Genomic DNA, 6,196 nt, shown 5'->3' with positions numbered 1-6,196 from the left:
CACTGCTTACCTGACTACTCTATTGGTTAACCCTATCTGCCTGATTACACGTTACTGGATATTGCTTGCCTGACTATTCTATTGGTTAACCATTACCTGCCTGATTACACGTTGCTGGACATTGCTTGCCTGATTACTCTATTGATTAACCCTTTCTGCACGAAGTTTCTTCTCCTGACCCTGCTGTGTCATCTTCCAGTCTATTACTGTGAGTATATATTATACTACAGCTGTCGCAGGGTCAGGTCCTGGTATATACTCACTGTGCTAGGGTGTTATTAACCTCATTCTAGCATTTGGGTCTAACTCTGGACTTTACCTATCCTGACATGCAGTCTGTTTTAACAGTCCACCAAAGTTTGTCCGGAGTAGCAGCTGGTTGTGAGGTGCCGTCCTAGCAGTAATAGTAGGTGACGCTGTGCTCCTATAGACAGAGAGTCCTCTTAGTGTGTTATCAGGATCAATAACAAAACGTATATCTGTACTCGCATGTGAGAGAACAGGAACCGGCTTCCAGTCAGCACAAGCACCGATCGTGCCTTAGACCACCCACGGAGATTGCGGGTTAGAGTTATAAAGCAAAGGTGCTAGGCTATAAAAGTTTGAAAGTTGCGGCTGAAAACCCTGGTGATACAGTGCAGTTTCTTTTACAGGTTTAGGATTGATCCAGCAAAACTAAACTTCCAAAACCTTTTTTAAGGGCCAATACTGCCGTTCTCACCAAAAGAGGGTTTATTCGCCTGAAAGTCAGAAAGCTCCCGTGCTGGAGCGAGGTTAAAGAGCAACGCGTTTCAAAACCGAAGTTTCTTTCTCAAGCTCTAATAAGAGATGTCAGTTTGCTTCCTTTTAAACACAAATCTGACACCTGATCTAATTAATTAACTTCCACCTGATCTTTAAACAGAGTGCAAATTACTCATATATCTAAATATAGAATATCAAATGTAAAAACATCTAATACGAAAAATCTATTTGATTGTTACATTAAACCAAGGGTAATTTGTTTAAGAAATAATAAACAGCAATAAAAACGGAACAGTAAGTGTAATACATATATGTGATTAAATCCAGCATCTTCACACTGGCAAAATACATTAATTCAAAAGACTAAAGAAACCTAATAACTAAATAAAATTATTTTATAAGAATATTGTTTAAAAAAATATTGTTTAAAAATATTCTTAAAAATGAGACCTGATAGCAATCTAACCAACGACCTTCAGTATCCAAAACAGTATACCATACCACTACCCCATCTTCCCATATAGGGATGAATGAATATTTTGAGATAAATAAATACTTTAAGATTGGGGTTATACCTAAAAAATACATATAGAGAGATTAGTAGAAGAGTGATGATGAATACTACAGACGGCGAACCCGGGACCTTCAAGTCCCCAAAATATAGCTCTAACCACTAGACTATACTTCTTTCAACTAGGGTATTCAAAATATTTATAATCAATATATCAACCAAAATTCATCTGCCTTTATCTTTAGAATTCATCTGCCTCTATATCTAAAATTTTTAAAAATTAAAAATCATCTACCTTTATATTTAAGAACACTATCCTCAGAACAGTATATTTAAAATTGCATATTTAATATATTCCAAATTCAAAATTTTTGGACTCAAAAATGTCCAAGAATCGAACCTAGGACCTATTGTGTCTAAAATGGAATAACTAACCACTGTGCTATCTGTTAAGGTCTTACTAAGAGATTCAATAATTTTAATATATAATGGTTAAGAATATTTTCATAGCAGAGATAGACCTAGAAGGAACTGCTAAAAATTAATACTAAAAAATGCCATTATAGAAAACACCCTAAGTCAAAATCTATATTTAAACCTTGTGGTGTAAGGGTTTTTAATTCGAAAATCCATTTCGCTTCTAGTTTAAGGATCTCTTTTTTTTCTAATTAAAAACCCTTACACCACAAGGTTTAAATATAGATTTTGACTTAGGGTGTTTTCTATAATGGCATTTTTTAGTATTAATTTTTAGCAGTTCCTTCTAGGTCTATCTCTGCTATGAAAATATTCTTAACCATTATCTATTTAAATTATTTAAATTATTGAATTTCTTAGTAAGACCCTAACAGATAGCACAGTGGTTAGTTATTCTGTTTTAGACACAATAGGTCCTAGGTTCGATTCTTGGACATTTTTAAGTATATATTTTTGGAATTTTGAATATATTAAATATGCCATTTTAAATATACTGTTCTGAGGATAGTGTACTTAAATATAAAGGTAGATGATTTTTAATTTTTAAAAATTTTAGATATAGAGGCAGATGAATTCTAAAGATAAAGGCAGATGAATTTTGGTTGATATATTGATTATAAATATTTTGAATACCCTTGTTGAAAGAAGTATAGTCTAGTGGTTAGAGCTATATTTTGGGGACTTGAAGGTCCCGGGTTCGCCGTCTGTAGTATTAATCACTCTTCTACTAATCTCTCTCTATGTATTTTTTAGGTATAACCCCTATCTTAAAGTATTTATTTATCTCAAAATATCCATTCATCCCTATATGGGAAGATGGGGTAGTGGTATGGTATACTGTTTTGGATACTGAAGGTAGATTTTTCGTATTAGATGTTTTTACATTTGATATTCTATATTTAGATATATGAGTAATTTGCACTCTGTTTAAAGATCAGGTGGAAGTTAATTAATTAGATCAGGTGTCAGATTTGTGTTTAAAAGGAAGCAAACTGACATCTCTTATTAGAGCTTGAGAAAGAAACTTTGGTTTTGAAACGCGTTGCTCTTTAACCTCGCTCCAGCACGGGAGCTTTCTGACTTTCAGGCGAATAAACCCTCTTTTGGTGAGAACTGCAGTATTGGCCCTTAAAAAAGGTCTTGGAAGTTTAATTTTGCTGGACCAATCCTAAACCTGTAAAAGAAACTGCACTGTATCACCAGGGTTTTCAGCCGCAACTTTCAAACTTATATAGCCTAGCATATTTGCTTTATAACTCTAACCCGCAATCTCCGTGGGTGGTCTAAGGCACGATCGGTGCTTGTGCTGACTGGAAGCCGGTTCCTGTTCTCTCACATGCGAGTACAGATATACGTTTTGTTATTGATCCTGATAACACACTAAGAGGACTCTTTGTCTATAGGAGCACAGCGTCACCTACTATTACTGCTAGGGCGGCCCCTCACAACCAGCTGCTCCTCTGCACAAACTTTGGTGGATTGACAAACAAGACTGTTAAAACAGACTGCAATTTTGCAATACGGCTCTCATACGAACATTACAGATTACATGGGTGCAACACAATAGACGCTTCCTATAGAGTTATATAGATCTTTTGCACCTTGTATTTGTTTTTATTATATTGTATCTGTGAACATTGTATTTGTCTATAGTTTGTGACAATTTGAATTTTCATTTTTTGTTTTTTTGTGATAGGTCGACCTATATATATTGTTTTGTGTAATAAATTACATTTTTTATATTCCAGCTATTGTGTAACCGGCATCTCACTCTGGCTATTAGTATTACTTTTGCTTTTTTGGTAACATTTATTCTTTTCATTTTAGATATTTTTTTTTTTTTATATTCAATAATTTTTATTGATTTTTTACATGTTCCAATAACAATTACAATACATATAAACAGTCAACAATTGAAACATTATATAAGAGCAATATCAAATGATTGATAATAAGTTACAATTTCCTGTATTCTTTCCATATAAAACAACCGTGAAATTGAGTGTTTGTTGATTAGAGTGTACCTAAGAGAAAACTTATCTGTAGTTGTTCAAGAAATTAAGCAAGTTAGTGGTAGTAGAAGGGAGAAAGAGAGAGAAGAAAAAAAAAAAAAAAAAAAGGGGAGGGACAGAAGGGGAGGTATAGGGGGGGGGGGCCTTCAATATTTCCTTGATATAATTGCTTCCAACCATTATAATTGTTAGGATGTTCTGTCTGCTAGTCTAGGTTAATGATACCTTGTTCCCATATAAAGAACAGGTCTGCAAAGTTATCTTGTTTTCCCACATAGTAAGAATATTGTTTTTCTAATACTAGAGTATGCTCTACTTCTGCTAGCCATTGTGCTTGAGTCGGAACACTTTGGGTCTTCCACAATCTAGGTATCAGCCGTTTTGCGCAGGCCAGCATTAGTTGAAGAAGCTTTGTGCGGTACAGACATTGTATTTGAGGTAAGATGTTAAGCAAAACCAGTTTAGGGCCGAAGGCAATATGGAGGCCTAGTATTTTGTTGACACTGTTTTCAATTTGCTTCCAGAACTCGGACAAGAGCGGACAATTCCACCAGATATGTAACATGGTGCCTACCTCCCCACAGCGCCTCCAACAGGCTGAAGATGCAGTGGGATAAATGTACCTAATCCTTTCAGGTGTCAGATACCAGCGAGTCAGTATCTTATAATTCATTTCAGACAGGGAAGTTGAGGTGGATACTGAGTGTGACATCTTAAAGCTAACCTTCCAGTCGTCATCCGTGATTATCTCTGGAATCTCCGCCTCCCACCTCCCTGTGAAGGTAGGGCGCTGCTCTAGGAAAGACCCCCTTAGCATTTTATAAATAAGGGAGAGATGAGCTCGTGAGAAATCAGGATTTATGCATAATTTCTCAAATGCTGTTAACGGTCTGAGTGTGTCAGTCTTAAGTGTGTTGTCATAGAGCGCATGTCGTATCTGTAGGTACGAATACCAGTTATGGAAAGGTGGCCCCAGTTCGTCATTTAACTGTGTTCTGTCTTTGATCCGTCCTGAGTCTATCAGTAGGTAGATTGGTAGACTATGGAGGTCCTCCACCTCATTAATATGAGTGAAATTAGTAGTCTGCAGAAAGATTTGGTTGCCTAGTATAGGGGTAAGAGGTGAAATGGGAGTAGAAATTCCTGTCCTGTGTGCTAAAACATGGTCCCAGATGGTGAGGGTAGCCTTGATGAAGTCGTTATCATATGCTAGGGATGGCCGGTGGCCTTTGGGAGTCCATGCTAAGTCCCTCATGCATTTACCCTTTAATAGGGAGCTTTCAACCTGCACCCATAGGGCAGATTGAGATGAGTGTGTCCAGGCGACCACCCTGGCCATGTGTACAGCTCTGTAATAATTTAAGAGGTTGGGGACATTAAGTCCGCCATCATCTTTATGTAAGTAAAGCGTTTGTTGGGAAATTCTAGGATTTTTATAGGACCAGATGAAGGAGTTAATCAATTTCTGTTGGCCTCTCAGGTAAGAGATCGGCAGGGCCATTGGCAGGGTCTGAAGGAGGAATAGATATTTTGGAATTATCATCATTTCTTTCATGTAATTAACAAGAGTCCATGAGCTAGTGACGTATGGGATATACATTCCTACCAGGAGGGGCAAAGTTTCCCAAACCTTAAAATGCCTATAAATACACCCCTCACCACACCCACAAATCAGTTTTACAAACTTTGCCTCCAAGGGAGGTGGTGAAGTAAGTTTGTGCTAGATTCTACGTTGATATGCGCTCCGCAGCAAGTTGGAGCCCGGTTTTCCTCTCAGCGTGCAGTGAATGTCAGAGGGATGTGAAGAGAGTATTGCCTATTGAATGCAGTGATCTCCTTCTACGGGGTCTATTTCATAAGGTTCTCTGTTATCGGTCGTAGAGATTCATCTCTTACCTCCCTTTTCAGATCGACGATATACTCTTATATTTACCATTTCCTCTACTGATTCTCGTTTCAGTACTGGTTTGGCTTTCTACAAACATGTAGATGAGTGTCCTGGGGTAAGTAAGTCTTATTTTCTGTGACACTCTAAGCTATGGTTGGGCACTTTATTTATAAAGTTCTAAATATATGTATTCAAACATTTATTTGCCTTGACTCAGAATGTTCAACTTTCCTTATTTCCAGACAGTCAGTTTCATATTTGGGATTATGCTTTAATTATCATATTTTTCTTACCTCAAAAATTTGACTTTTTTCCCTGTGGGCTGTTAGGCTCGCGGGGGCTGAAAATGCTTTATTTTATTGCGTCATTCTTGGCGCGGACTTTTTTGGCGCAAAAATTCATTCCGTTTCCGGCGTCATACGTGTCGCCGGAAGTTGCGTCATTTTTTGACGTTATTTTGCGGCAAAAATGTCGGCGTTCCGGATGTGGCGTCATTTTTGGCGCCAAAAGCATTTAGGCGCCAAATAATGTGGGCGTCTTATTTGGCGCCAAAAAATATGGGCG

Source organism: Bombina bombina, chromosome 6, assembly GCF_027579735.1.
Source record: "Bombina bombina isolate aBomBom1 chromosome 6, aBomBom1.pri, whole genome shotgun sequence".
NCBI lineage: Eukaryota > Metazoa > Chordata > Amphibia > Anura > Bombinatoridae > Bombina > Bombina bombina.
The sequence above is the reverse complement of the archived record's forward strand: the minus strand, read 5'-3'. Positions refer to the sequence as shown.